The following is a 13,589-nucleotide window of genomic DNA, read 5'->3' as shown; positions in this document are numbered from 1 at the left end:
CAAGTCGCGGAGCACTTATAATTCGAGGAAGTTTGACAACGCATCCTATAAACACAAGTAGGATTTTCCGCCGTACTGGAAGATGAGGATGTCCAGTCGGTACCAGGGCTTTTCAGGCACAGGACGCACTTTTAATACCTCTCTTGGTTGGCTGTATGCGTACTGCATACATACCCTACACTTCATGACAAACGTCTCAATGTATGAGTTCAATCCTGGCCAGAAAACTAGAGGTCGTGCCCTGAGTTTGTTCTTATTAATGCCCATATGGCAGTGATTGATTTTTTCTAACATTTCTCAGTGCAAGCTAGTTGGTATTATAAGCTTCCAGCCTTTTAGCAGGACGTCTCTAACTAAGCTCTCGCTTGACTTCAGCGGCCATTCGATAGGAATAGCATCACTTAAGCATTTTAGAACGGAGCTCAAATAAGGAACGTTCTTCGTCTCTACGGCCGGTCGCTTCTATGTGCCATCGCGGACAAGTGAGCAAACCACACTTACAGCAAGAACTTACAAGTCATCAGTCTGGATGCTCGTATCGTCCTCAGCGGGGGCACATGATAGCATGTCGGCAAGTAGAAGTTTTTTTCCTGGAACGAAGCATATGGTTGATGCCATAACGCATCAGCCTCAAAAAGAACCGCTGCAGCCTCGGCGGCATATCGCCAACTGTTTTTTGCAGGTGGCAACTAATGGACGGTGGTCTGTTTCCACAATAACCTGCCGGCCGTAGACGAAGTGAGGAAACTTTTTGTAACCGTATACGATAGCCATTGCTTCCTTCTCTATTTGCGAATACAGCTGCTGCGCGTCAGTGAGCACTTTGAAAGCGTAATCCACGGGTTTCCAGGAATTGCTGTGACACTGCAACAAAGCTCTGGCCATCCCTTTCTGTGATGCATCACAGGACACTTTTGTCGTTTTTTTTCAGTGGGGTTGCTCATGCTATGGCATGTCGGTTTCCATTCACTCGCATGGTTATCTGTTTATTCCAAAGCTGAGTCTTGTCTCATTAGGCTCATGAGAAGAGTCGTTCTTTGCGCCAGCGGGGGTAAAAAGTTTGCCAAAGTAGTTTACGACAACGAAAATTCGCAGAACTCCCGATTTTCTCAGAGGGGGCGGGCATTTCTAACACACTTTTCACTAAAGTGAGCTCTTGGGCGAGTTGGTAACTTGTCTTAAGCATACTAGCAGCGCAAAAAAAACGCACACAAGAGAAGAATTCGTGTGTCTCTCGTTGTCTATTCTTCTCTTGTGTGTTTTTTGCGCTGCTTCTCTGCCTAAGACACTTTTCACTACTGAAGGGCTGGGTTTTATACCTTCTGCACTGATGACGTCGCCTAAAAACTCAATTTCTTCAGCGCCAACTGTGCACTTCTCACGATTAACTGTGAGACTGGCCTGCTCAGCTGCTTGCAGCGCTGACCGCAGGTCGTTCTTCGTGTTCCTGCCAGGAGGTACTCTAGACTAGCATGTCGTCGACGTACACTTTCACGCCGGGAAGCGATTGAAGAATCTTATTCAAGGTTTTCTGAAACACTTCAGATGCCGACGAAATACCGAAAGGCATCCGTAAAAAACTATATCGACCGAACGGTGTTACAAAAGTACAAATCCTGGAGGTTTCTTCCTGCAATGGAATCTGATGTTACCTTAAATTTCCGTCAAGTCTCGAGAGCACTGTTGCGCCCGCGCGCTAGCTCGGATTCTATATCTTCTCGCCTTCGCATTTCGTAGTGTTCTCGCTTAATGCATTCGTTTATCTTTCTAAGGTCCATGCACACTCGGATATTGCAATCTTTTTTGCGAACTATAACGAGAGGACTCACCCAGTCTCTGGCTCCTGTGACCTTGGTGATGATCACAGCCTTTTCCATGCGTTCAAGTTATAGCCGAAGCGATTCTCACAGAGCCAGAGGTCTGTGGACGACAGGAGTAGTGCCTTCACGCTGGGTAATGCGGTAGTGGCGTCGAACACAGCCGGTGCCGCTGAACAGGTGTTGGTAATCGCGAATGACTTTTCATAACTGTTAATTGTTACGTTGTGAACTTCCCGCGGCATAAGCCCCTGTCCTTCGCATGCTTCAAGACCGAAGATTGCTTAATTTCCTTTGCGTACTACGAAAAAGTTGCAAATGCTCTTTCGGTAACTCAGCTCCACTTGAGTTTTGAAGACACCCAAATGTTTGATAACGCCACCGCCATACGACCTCACCATCACACTGCTCGGCCTTAATGAAGGCTTGGGGTTCATCTTTTTGTAGAAACCGAAGGGCAAAAGGTGTGCTTGGTATCCCGTGTCCACTTTAAAGTTCACCAGCATACTGTTCATGAGTACTTCAACGGTCCATTCACGTTGACTGCAGACGCTGCTGATCGACAAGTCGAGTACGTTAAAGTCTTCTTCGGATTCTTGCAGTGCGTTCACCTGGTTATTTGCCTTGCAGCTAACCGGAAATGGTTCCTTGCTTGACAATTTCTTTGTGTCTGTCCGAAGGCTGGGAAGCTTCGCGGCGCATGAGTTCGGCCACGTTTTCTGCACTTGAATTGTTTTGACTGCGTTTTACCCAAAAAAGGGTTTTTCTTTCGCACCAAGTGCAGCGTTTGCTGCTGGAGCTCATTCCACATCTTTTGGTGCTCAGCCAGCCTTTCTGCGGCCTCGCAAACCTTTTCTGCTTTTTTCAAGGTAAGCTGGCTGTCTGCGAGCAACTTCCCTTGAACTTTGCTATCACTGGTGCCAAAAACTATTTGGTCTCTAGTCATTCATTCCGTCAACGTGCCGAAATTGCATGACTCGGCTTGTGTCTTTAAATCACGCAAAAAAAAATGCTCAAAGGGCTCACCGGAATCTTGCACTCGTTTCCTGAAGAGGTACCACTCGTTGACTTCGTTCCGCTGGGCAGCACAGTATTCTTCAAACTTTTTGACCTCCATGGCATAGTCGAGCTGTTCTCGCCAACCGCAAAGGTAAATGTGATGTAGATTGCGATGCCTTTCTTACCTGCGATGCTCAAAAGCAACGCGGCCTTCGCTGACTCCGGTCGAGGTTTTTCGATTGGCTCAGATACAGTCAAGAGAAGCTAAAACTTGAATTTCAAGAGCTGCTAGTGCTTGCTGATGTCCCATGTCACACGCGGCGGCTCCGGTGTCTTCAGGAATTCCATCTTGCTGGTCGGCGCCGCCGCACTTCTGACAGCCGTTAAAACACGAGCTCACGGGGGCAGGGGAAGGAACTTAGTGATTTATTGGGTGCTACTTTCATAGCCACTACTGGAAAGAAGGGCGACCTCATCACCCAGAGAAGCCGGCTGTGTGCGCATGTGCCGTGGCATACGGCACGATTATTTAGCTACCGATACAGATGACAGTGCGAGCGCAAACCACGTGCCCGGTATGAAACTCGTGTTGAAGAATGTGGACTCGTCCTGCGTCCTGCGACACCATGGCTGGGACCTAACCCTGATGGCTTTGCACATGAACTGGACCTGCTGGTCGAGCTAAAGTGCCCCACACCACAAACACTGGAGAAACATGGTAGCCTGGCAGTGCTCTTGAGGAGCGGCGAGTATGATGTTGGTATTTAAATGACGTCCTTCATCTCCGCAAGGGTGAAAAACAGATTACACACAGATACTATTGCAGTTGTTTCGCTGCAAAATAAGAGTGATATGATAATTTGGTCACCCAATGAAGCCCACATTGTTCAGGCGTGTCGTGATGGGAAATTTCTCGAAATTAATGTCCCAAGTTTGGAGAACTTTTATTTCGCACACTTGCTCCCTGTGCTTGCTGACAGTAAGCGGTAAAGTAGCTGTGTTCGGTAAAGTTCATAGCTGAAACAAAAGAATTCTCACACAAAATCTACATTTACTGAGTAGTTTTTCAAAGCAGCCATGTTCTGTCCTCCTCGTGGCTTAATATTTACCCACAAGTAGTAAACTGTTATAGTATTGTAAGGGGGTGAGCTTAGAAGCGAATGCCGAAACGGGTCACCGACATGCCCTAAGGATGGCGCAGGAAGAGCGCCCCGTAAACCGACAGTACACGTTGCTGGCGGGAGTCAGACTGGCCCCTCATCTTGAAAAGCGGAGGAGTGTTTATTATCTTTTCCCTTTCCCCCGTGCAGCCGGGTGCCGCTGAGAAGGCGCCTGTGGTGTCCTTGGCGTCTGCTGCCTTGCGGAATCGTCACATCCCTCCCTTTGTTGTGAAGCCTGCTGCACGGCATTGGGGACGAGCCGTGTCTTGTTTACGCCTCTACAGTCCGTAGTAGATAACAGGCTTCCGGACCCGGGTAGACCGGCGAAGCTGGGGGTGCAAAGGGGCCGCGCTTGACTGCTGTTGCCGCGCCGAGTATGTTGTAGACGGCTTGGTGCTTAATGAGCAGCGAGGTGGGGGCAGCTGTTCCGTGCCCGTTGTCGCTGCTAGTGCAGGAAGAGGCTCCTCGTCGTCTGAGAGAACGCCGGGCGTGCTTCGCGGTCGCACGTGGTCCGCGTGCCTGTTCCACAGCGTTCCGTCTTCGAGTTCTATTTGAAGCGACGAAGAACTTGTGGGATGGCGAACCGTACGGGCAATCCAAGCTGGGCCTGGTCGGAAGATTCCAACAAAGACGGGCTCGCCGGGCGAAGGCAAACAGCTTTTGCGTGCGTTACTGTCGCAGCGCATCTTTTGCTTCAATTGCTTCAAGTCCGCATGCGCCCTTAGGCCGGAGTGCATTCGCTGAATGAGCGTTTGCAGCTGCCTGCCCATGAGGAGCTCAGCGGGAGGGGACCCGGTGAACGCGTGCGGCGTTGTTCTGTAGGAAAGCAGGATCCTGTCGATGTTTGTTTGGAAATCTCCAGGCGCCGCCTCCTTGAGTTTCCCCTTAATTGTTTGCACGACGCGTTCCGCTGCTCCGTTCGATGCTGGGTTGTATGGTGGGATCAGGATCCGCCGAATGCCGTTATTGCTGAATAAATCAGCATACTTCTCGCTGGAGAATGCGGTGCCGTTGTCGGAGACAATGATGTCTGAAATGTCATGCGTGGAAAATATGGTTCGCAGGCATCGAATTGTGGCGTCCGCTGAAGGTGCATGAACGGGAACCACCTCTACCCATTTACAGTGGGCATCAACTAGGACGAAAAAGTAGTGTCCTTGAAATGCACCACGAAATTCGACATGCAGTCTAGAAAATAGTTTTTTCGGAAATGGCCACGGATTAGACTGTGTTTTCCGTCCCATTCTCTGATGTTCTTGGCAGATTTTGCAAAGTTGCACTTTCCGTGCGATGCTGCTGTCTAGCCTTTCCCACCAAATGTACCACAGTGCGACTGCTTTCATCTTTTCCAAGCCTAGGTGAGTTTCATGAAGGAGATCAAGAAAATCTGCTTGTAGTTCTTTAGGAACGACGACTCGTGTTCCTCGCCGGACGCAGTTCTCATGAGCACTAAACTCTGTACGGTTCTTCTGAAATAGTGCCCAAACACTTCCTCTTGGCAGCTCTTCACCAGTAAGGAGCGCCAGCCATAGGCGTGACATAACAGGATCACAATCTGTAGCTTTTGCGATGGCGGATGGTGAAAGAAGTCGAGGATATGTACTTTCAAGCATGAAGATATCAGCAGACTTCGGTACTGTGCCTGGCTCTGTAGGAAGCGGTAGTCGGCTCAGCGCGTCGGCGTTGCTGATGCTGGTGCCAGGGTGGTACATAAGTGTATACTTGTACGATGACAGGGTAATTGCCCAGCGTATCATTCTCGGTGATGATCTGTCGGGAATAGACTTTTCCTGTCCGACAAGTCCCAGAAGTGGTTTGTGATCAGTCACCACTTCAACATCTTGGCCCAAGAGATACTTATGAAACTTCGATACGACGAAAATTAAGACAAGGGCTTCTTTGTACAGCTGACTGTAATTCTTTTCTGCTGGAAGAAGGCTTCTCGATGCGAAGGCAATGAGACGTTCCCCCGTTTCGTCTCTGTGTGCGAGAACAGCCCCGATTCCGTACGGTGAAGCGTCGGAACTGAGAACGATTTGCTTGTAAGAATCGAAATGATGTAGTACCGGCGCAGAAGTCAGGAGAGCTTTACTTTATCTGAAAGCTTGTTCCTCTACGCTTGTCCACTTCCATGAGGTTTCTTTTGTAAGTAGCAGATTCAAGGGCCGGAGAACTGTCGTAAGGTTAGGCAGAAAACGCCTATAGAAATTAATGAGTCAAGGGAAGCTTTGAAGTTGCTTGACGTCATTGGGACATGGAGCATTCACGACAGCTTCTATTTTCTTTGGTGTTGGCCTCAGTCCGTCTGCGTTTATGACATGGCCCAGGTACTCAACTTCTGTCGCTAGAAATGAACACTTCTCTAGCTTGAGCTGGAGGCCTGCTGCCTGTAGACGCTGCAGTACACTGGCTACGTTACTCAAGGGATCTGCGTCGTCCAATCCTGTTACCAAGATGTCATCAAAGTACACAGTGACATGGCGCATGTCTTGTAGGAAATTTTCCATTTCTCTCTGGAATATGGCCGGCGCTGAAGCTACTCCGAAAGGTAGTCTGGTGTACTGGAAGAGGCCCTGAGGCGTATTGATGGTCACTAGCTTCTGTGAGCTCGTGTCAAGTTCTACCTGCTGGTAAGCGTCGTTCAGGTCCAGCTTCGTAAACTTTTTGCCACCTGAAAGTTTCGCCCAGAGATCCTCGACTGGCGGCAGAGGATATTTTTCCAGCACTGTGGCACCGTTAATTGTGACCTTGAAGTCGCCTCGTATGCGCACGCGGCCGTCTTGCTTAAGCACAGGAACAATTGGGGCTGCCCACTCAGACGTTCTGACGGGTGTAAGTACCCTTTCTCGTTGTATTCTTTGCAATTCTCCTGCAACTTTGTCTTGCAATGCAAAAGGAATCGTTCGTGGTTTGAAGAATTTTGGAGGTGAATCTTCCTTGACAACAATTTTGCCTTTCACACCTTTGAATGTTCCTTGTCCATCCGAAAATACTTCTTTGTAGCAAGTAAGCAGCTCGGCAACGCTCGTAAGGGAGTCAACGGATCTGACGTCATTTAGGTCGAGCTGAAGCGCACTGATCCAGTTTCGTCCGAGAAGGGTTGGACACTGGTCCAGAGCTACAAGCAAAGGCAGTGTTGCCTCTTTTTGTCCGAACTGGACTGAAACGGTAACCTTGCCCCTTACGGGTGTCAGTCTTCCGCAATAACTCTTCCGAATTACTTCTGATGGATCTACTGAGAGCTCGGGAAACCGCTGTTGGAATGCAGTCTCCCCTATTACAAAGACACTGGCCCCCGTGTATAGCTCCATTCTAAGAGGCCTGCCTGCGACTTGCAAAACTGCGACAAACGGAGGACCCGCCGTGGGGGCGCAGTGGTTAGGGCGCTCGGCTACTGAACTGGAGTTCCCGGGTTCGAACCCGACCGCGGCGGCTGCGTTTTTATGGATGCAAAACGCTAAGGCGCTCGTGTGCTGTGCGATGTCAGTGCACGTTAAAGATCCCCAGGTGGTCGAAATTATTCCGGAGTCCTCCACTATGGCACCTCTCTCTTCCTTTCTTCTTTCACTCCCTCCGTTATCCCTTCCCTTACGGCGCGGTTCAGGTGTCCAACGATATTTGGCACAAATACTGCGCCATTTCCTTTCCCCCAAAACCAATTATCATTATTATATTAAACGGAGTAATTGTTTCTCGCTGTTCATCTGCCACGTCTCGTAGACCTGTGACTGGATTTCAGGAAGATTTCCCCTGTCCGCAAGGCTGTGAACTGGCTGCTTTGTTTGCCTTTGCGTGCGGTGCTTACTTGACATGTTCTTTTGCTTCGAGTCGGCAGCCTTTGAGCGGAATACTTTGGCCAGATTCCCGATCTTGCAGCATGCGTTGCACCGGGATTTGGCGTGCTGGCATACTGTTGCGTAGTGCGGCTCTCCACAGCGATAACAACTTATCGTCTGTTTCATTTGCTTGCTCATCGCACTGTGAACTGTCTGCGCTTCGGTCATGCCCTGAGCTTGCATCAACATGCTTGAATCTCTTTTAGCCATCTCCATTGCAATAGAAGCTTGACTGACTCGAACGTCTGGTTTGGCTCTTCAAGCAGGCGTCGTTGCATTGACGCGTCATTAATGCCGCGAACGAGTCTGTCCCGCAGCATGTCAGGAACGAATTTGCCGTACTCACAATTTGCTGAATGCTTTTCAGTCATGCAGTGTGGTCGCTGACAGACTCCTCCATTTGGCGACAGCGACTATTGAATCTGAAGCGGCAGATCACCACGGAAGGCTTCGAAATGTAGTGGCCCGAAAGCACGGAGAATATCTCGTCGATAGAGACTTGATCTGGAGTTTAAGGCGTCAGGAGGCTCCGTAGTAAGGAGTAGGTACTGGACCCGCAGCATGTCAGGAACATGGACCTTTTCTTCTCCTCTGCAACGCTGTTGGCGTCGATGAACAGCTTGACTCGCTCCAAGTACTCCGTCCAGGCTCCTCCTTCCCCGTGGAATGGCTCCAATGCTCCGCAGGTCGGCATGGTTGCAGATGATGCGATGCCGGAAAACTTTTGCCTCATCGCCAGAATTGTTTTAGTATTGTAAGGGGGTGAGCTTAGAAGCGAATTCCGAAACGGGTCACCGACATGCCCTAAGGAGAGCGCGGGAAGAGCGCCCCGTAAACCGACAGTACACGTTGCTGGCGGCAGTCAGACTGGCTCCTCTCCATGAAAAGCGGAGGAGCGTTTATTATCTTCTCCCTTTCCCCCGTGCAGCTGGTGCCGCTGAGAAGGCGCCTGTAGTGTCCTTGGCGTCTGCTGCCTTGGAGAACCGTCACATAAACATAACGGGTTACTTATACTAGAAATCAGGTCTTAGCAGTTGCAATACAAATAGTTTAATGGCACTAGCAATCTGTGCAACCACAAGCAGCCAAGCTTCTGAGCTTTGCATTAGTGACGACTATATTCCATTTCATACATCAGGTGCGACGCTGTTAAAGCTAGTGCTGTTGTATACGGTACACATCCACGGTGAAAAAGTACTGCGTTCCTTATCATGAGAGAAAAATAAATGGTCTGCCTGCAAGCCTATTATATAATACATATGTCAGGAGATTTATTAGATGTTCTCTTATTGCTGACATCACTCTGTTGCTTTCTCGTGCCTTAGATCACTCGTCCACAAAACAAGCGCGCAGTAACACGCAATTTTTTCATGTGGACTGCTCTACCTTTCATAGCGTTGCACCTGATGCATGAAACCGAGTATAGATTGCTCAATCTAAACAAGTGTGGAGTAGACCTGGTGCAAAACAAACCACATTATACAGCCCAGAGATAAGCCTCATAGTCTGAGAAACTTTAAGGACGGCACACAGACCATTTTCCCTTCGTGAACACGGGCTAACGCAATGTCTCGTTGCTTAGGGGTGGCTGAAGAAAGCAGAGACCGGCTACAAGTGTAAAAATGTCAACAACCTGTAATGGTCGTTTGCCAAAATTTCTCGATGGGAACTCTTTCAGCAGTCTAAATCACTTCATTCGCCCTATCCAACGTCAAAAAATCCACCTTCTTGGATTGTAAAACGGTTACTTGCATTTTTGGAAACGAACCTTACAAAGCCACATGGTGCGATTACAAGCAAAACCTTTGCAGCATTGCGAGGCTTATACCGGCTATATGTCCTGTTTCTGCACTTCAGGTTGCCTGGTCACTCATTGAATATTTCAAAGCAGTAAATGATGTACGTTGAAAACTGTCTGGCATTGATTATTTGACTGTGTTTCTGGCAAGCCAGAGAACAAGGTACCGCCTATCACATCCGCCAAGGAGTGAAAAACAATGCAGAAAATGCTACTGACTTCAGCAGTTGATATTGCAAAGGTAAATCTCAGGTCATGAACAAGGAGACCCAGCCACAGCCTCATAAGCGACAGTAGCATCTGATCCTCGAAGGGCAATGCAAAAGGCGTTTTCAATGTGCACGCAAGGGCTGTCACCAGGCCATGAAATGAATATTTTGAGAGCCCTGTAAAAAACAATATGTGAGGCTGCAAGGTGGAGCAAACATTAAATGCCGTCTGGCATGCGGCTTCAGTAAAACATTGGAATTATGAGGCTGCAGAGTATGTGCGGTCCCTGTCTCCTTTCATGTCACCTTAGGCTGCCTGTTCTATCTTCCAGGCTTGCACCTACAGCCGCAAGTCAGACACCCTGCCGCAGTCCTCTCTTCATTACTCCTGAACGGTAAATCACACTGAGGATTAAGTAACTGTGACACTGCTGCGCTGTTAACAAACCACATAAATCGTTTCCAACAATTTTCAGTATCACTGAAATTGAAATGTGCATGCTAGCCAGCAAAACTGTATGAGACATGCCTTAAAATAGTTCACACCATTAAACATTCTCCAATTTACACTCGATCCCTTACAGAGCTTTGCTGGATTCTAAGCCGCAGTTCACACTATACCCTTGTATCAAGCCAAACTGGCCGCTTCAACTCGACTATGTACAAGGTGACACCGCTATGTTCAACATATTAATGTAATGGTGCTCATGCATAAGTGGTAAGGTCCCCAGTTAGGGGCATTTCAGGCAGCGCACACTTAATGAACCCACAAGATATCTTCGGCCGACACAAAAGTGCAGGCAAGGCCCAATGACAAGCACCAATTACAGACCCCGCAAATTTTGCTGGCCTCTGGTACTTGGAAATATGATGAGTATCATCTGCTTTGGACAAGCTTTCTTCCTCATGTGTAGGTGAGTGCTGTATGTTAGTATTTAGTGATGTTGACGCTCCAGCTGAGCTCGTCTCAAGCAATATACTCGTCTCAAGCGTTATATGCGTGAGAGAACAAACGCGGGATAATGACATCCTGGTCGAAACGAAGAGGAAGAAATGGGCTTGGGCTGGGCATGTAATCCGAAGGCTGATCCGTACGGGTCGGAGTGGATTCCAAGAGAAGGCAAGCGTAGCAGTGGGCTGAAGAACGTTAGGGGGTTGGATGGCATTAAGAAGTTTGCGTGGATACGGTGGTCACAGCTGGCAAAAGGACAGGGTTAATAGGAGAGACATGAGAGAGGCCTTTGCCCTGCAATGGGCGTAGTCAGACTGATGGTGATGATGATGCAGTGCGCAGTCCACGTGCTGACTGCAGCAGTGGAAGTGCCACTGACCAGTCATGGAAACCAGAACATGAGACTCCTGTGCCACTTCTTCAAGCTTTAACGCTGACAGTCACTTGCTCCAGTTACAAAAATTTTCAATGCTGTGTCATTGTTAAAAAACTACATTGGCTCAGCTGTTGCTTAGCTGGCATATTTCAGTGAAACGGTGTCCCTACGGTGGCGCTCCCGCTGCTGTTCAACGCCTACGTAACGACCGCGGCTTCCAACTGCTGCCGTCTTCGCACGGAATGAATGCGAAGAGAAGTAAGGACGACAGTTATCCCTGCTAAATTCGGTGCATTAGTTTTAATCAACGATCAATAGTTTTGATTACAGCGACGGAAAGCGGCTGCAACACTACAACACTATTTCTAGATATAGCACAGAGTTGACATGGTAACCGTTCTATTTTGTAGCCGAAGTGAGGTTGAGATTATTGCGGGAAGGAAGCCTGGTGGAGATTGGGAATAAGAATAAAGGGGAATTGCGCAGCTCTAAACTCTTTCCTTATAATAACGAACCGCCATAACGGGGCAGCGCACCGTAAGCTGAACAAATAATAGAGGAGAGGAGGCGGGTCAGTACGAAGAAGAGGGCAAGAGCCTGGCAAAAGAGCTGGAGCAGCAGTTGAAGTTTACGTTAAAGTGAAACAAACGGGCGCGGCTGAATTCCCGTAGCTGGTAAAGGCGGGCTAACCCACCCGAAGTCAAGAAAGTCACCGCACGGCTGGATGTCCAGTGTGAAGTGTTCCAGGACAGGATATATCCTGCGCGCTGACACTACACAGTGTTAATCCGTGCGATGGTGAAAAAATTCTGCTGGTCAAACTGTTGCTGTGCAGCGGCGCAGAAGAATAACAGCTGTAAAGCACAGAAACTGAGGCGCAGCTAAGTGTTATCATTGGACGACCGTCGAGTATTACACGCGAGCAGGCGCCGTGATCGGTGCGCGTAGATGAAATGCCAGGGCAGTCATAGTCGCCCGCGAAGCGAGATAAAAGGCCTGTTGTGAGAGACACCGGGTGCCGGTGTACGCAGCCGCAGACGGCTCGAACCCCCCATGAATCAGAATGCTCCCAAGAACCCTAAGAACGAGAATCACCCAAGTAAGCGGGCGTATTTAGCGAACTCAGCCACTGTTGAGGCGAGGACAGGAAGAGCGCGCACGAACAGAAGGAAAAATGCAGATACCAACACATGCCGGTCTGGCCCATGCCAAGGCCACGGCTAATTTATGAGCAACAGGCCCCTGTCGGGGTATCGGTGATTCGGTTGCCACGAAGTCTGCCTCCTCTATTTTGCACTTCGCAGTTAAGCACCCAAGACGTGCGGAACAGCAGAGCGCGCCGGAGACATGACTGAACATGCCGTGTGCGTCAGCTCCCAAAACAGGCTTTCACTGTAATAAAAAAAAAATGCAGAAGACACTTGAACTCCGCCTTAACGGTATGATGCGATAGCGTAATGGGTTAATTCCAATCTATGCAGAAGGCATTTTCTTCTTTCCCTGGGAGTCCTTATCCCCGGGATCCCTTGGTTCCTATAAATCCCTGGGAGTCCCCGTGACCCTCTTGGCGCAGTGGTGTAGCCGTTAATCGATGCTCCACTGCCCTGCGATGGCAGGTGCTTCCAGCGGTGGGCCTTGTGCGACGCAGGTTGCTCTTCCCGAGCGACCGATCATTAATTTATCTGCGAGTGGCCACGGTGGGCAGTTTGCTCAAAATATGATGGGCAGGTTGTAATGACTGTGCAAGGTCACGGGTCCTAGGTGACTCGCCTCTATCCTAGAACACCTGCCAGATCACCTGCCACAGCCATGCTCATGATTTTTCGCTTAGAACGCCGAAGACACCTACGCAGGATTTTCTGCGCAAAGGGCCCTTCAACGCAATCGCGCTAAAATCTGCTTAACCATTGATCGCCCTAAACGGGCAATTATTACAGACGGCAACGGATGCCTTCCGATCTGCAACGCCTCTAAAAGGTGCTCTGCCTCAAAGCACACGACTATTAAACTGTCATGCTGTTCTCCTGGCTGCAGTAATTTCTTAATATCATGATAAGATGGACTGTACCCTGATTTGAAAAACTAGCGCGTGGTTCCATGCTTATGAAGAACATTGCGAAGAACTCGAGAGAGCGCCCGTGCCCCTAACTCTACCGGCCTGTCACGGTCATTTGCCAGCCAACCTCTAGTTTTGTGCTTTGTGAACTGCACCTCAGCACTTGATGGAAAACAGTAACTTTCGAAATGATCTCCACTTTATAAGTGTCGAGTATCAATGGATATGTTTATTTTCTGATTAATGCATTGAAAACACTCATTCACGGAGCTTCGCTGGCTTCGCCATTGCTATCTTATATAATTTTGTTCACAAGTGTTAAACAATGTTGCTGCGTAGAAGCCCTCAGTAACAAGAAACCGATTGGGACGATCTCTTGGTGACCC

Source organism: Amblyomma americanum, chromosome 2 (genome assembly GCF_052857255.1).
Source record: "Amblyomma americanum isolate KBUSLIRL-KWMA chromosome 2, ASM5285725v1, whole genome shotgun sequence".
Taxonomy (NCBI): domain Eukaryota; kingdom Metazoa; phylum Arthropoda; class Arachnida; order Ixodida; family Ixodidae; genus Amblyomma; species Amblyomma americanum.
This window is presented reverse-complemented; position numbering follows the sequence as displayed.